Source organism: Grammomys surdaster, unplaced genomic scaffold (assembly GCF_004785775.1).
Source record: "Grammomys surdaster isolate TR1022 unplaced genomic scaffold, NIH_TR_1.0 169, whole genome shotgun sequence".
Taxonomy (NCBI): domain Eukaryota; kingdom Metazoa; phylum Chordata; class Mammalia; order Rodentia; family Muridae; genus Grammomys; species Grammomys surdaster.
The window spans coordinates 7,565,243-7,567,218 of NW_021604617.1; the positions used below are offsets into that span (position 1 = coordinate 7,565,243).

A 1,976-nucleotide genomic window follows, 5' to 3' on the forward strand; every position below is an offset into this window, starting at 1 on the left:
ACAAAATTTCTATGAGAGATTTTTTGAGCATTTATATGACTCTGCATACTGTAACACACACAGGCTGTCTGAGAGATTTTTTTTGAGCATTTATATGACTCTGCATACTGTAACACACACAGGCTGTCTGTGCACACATCAGAAGTTTCAGGGCTGCAGAGATGACTCCGTGGTTCGGAGCACCAGCTGTGCTTCCAGAGAACCTGGGTCTGATTCCCAGCCCCCACATGTATATCACCATCATCTGTATTTCCAGCACCTACATCCTCTTCTGGCCTTCATGGGCAGACATTTCACCTACACAGTTCACAAACATGTCAGGCAAACACATATATACATAAATAAGAATAAATAAAACCTCCAAAAATATTTTAAAATCATCGTGCAGATGACCCACAATGCTGAAATGGGATGGTTTTACTGCAGGGTGGCCATCTTGGGTTTAGTACATTAAAACATTCTCTCTAAGATGCAGTGTGTGGCTCAGAGCATGGGCTGAGGATGCACAAGGCTCTGGGTCCATCCTCAGCACCAAGAAAAACATATTCCTAGTAAATTAGATTTAATCTGTTCTTGGCGTTCATTTCTCTGTGAGTCTGGACTCTTGCTCAAGGCTTGGAGGCAGACATAGTATTTCCCCCTCTTTGAGTTGTTTGCTTGGTACCAGCTCGAGAGCCTGACACGGAGTAGGTACTTATTCCGCCTTCACGGACTAAATAACAATTACAATCTAGTGAGAGTCTGCATTGATCTAACTTTTCTGTGTGTGTGTGTGTGTTAATTGTACACCTGAGTTCATGTGCCTGCATAGGCTGCAAGAGGCTTTGGATCCTGTGGTGTTGGAGATACAGGAAGCTGTGAGCTGCCCAGTGTGGTTGCTGGGAAATGTACCTCAGGCCTTCTGGAAGAGCAGTATATACTCTCAACCACTGAGCCATCCTTCAGAAGTTACTTTTTCTTCCTTGCCTTTATTTTCCAAGGCTCAGGAGGTAGGCACCCTGCTCACATTCTGACTACTGCTGCACCTCTTCGGCCTGCTAACTTTATAGTTTGCTATAGCGTGGGATCATTCACCAATACTGATTATTGTTGGTCAGAGTGCAGGCAGGACAGCAGCGGTCATCCCAGCTGTCCATTAAGAGAAATATTGGGATTCGATGAGTTCTTTGCCCAGGTGACAGAAGAGCAGAGCCCCTGCCCTGTTGATGAACAGTCATTGAAGGGACCCCATCTTCCTGTGGCAGGCCTTCCTCATAGGTAGGGCATGGGAATAAAACCTCATGAAAATGGTTTAGGAAGTAATCCTTGCCAGAGTCATTAGGGAAGTGAGGCTGGGCAGGGAAGGAAATCAATAAAGAGTCATGAACAGGGCCAGTTCCCCAGGTGTGCCATAGTGTGGGTCCTGCAAGGGAGTCTGGGTAACATCTGAACTTGCTTCCATCAGATGCAGAAGGCCTGGGGTACATATGTTCCTGCATCCAGTCACTGGGTGAGGGAAGCCCTAAGCAATGTGTGGGTACACGGAGTCCCATCACCTCAGGGCCCCACAGTCTGTGCAAAGCCAGGGAAAAAGTTAGGTGAAGAGCTGCCCTGAGGGGAAGGGCCCTGGAGCCCAGTGCATGACCATGGCTCAGAGTTGCAGGAAACACAACAGGGGCAGGTTAGACTTGGGAAGCAGTGCAGTTAGCCAAGGCCAGAAGCAGGGCCTTTCTAGCAGCAGGTTCCTCTGGGGACTGAGGCTGGCACCAGGGAAGTACTGTGGCAACCACAAGATGAGAGACAGGAGCCGGCTTCCCTGTATTGTTTCCCCTCCAGCACTGTAGGCTGCTGAACTTTCCCAGTGGCCTTGGGGATATTGTCACCCTGAAAGGAGACAGGATGTGAGGCTGGAATGGGTGTCAGCACACAGGGTCATGTTACCCCAGTCTGTCACCATTTGCATGACTACGTGTACTGCCTTCAAGATTATTGTTTTG

At 48.2% G+C, this 1,976-nt stretch overlaps 1 protein-coding gene across 1 annotated transcript in view; it reads left to right on the forward strand.

Moving 5' to 3' along the window:
• LOC114620575 (CMRF35-like molecule 5) overlaps window positions 1-1,976 on the forward strand; it is a 22,186-nt gene that overhangs the window by 3,516 nt on the left and 16,694 nt on the right. The gene's annotated exons all lie outside the window — the stretch shown is intronic.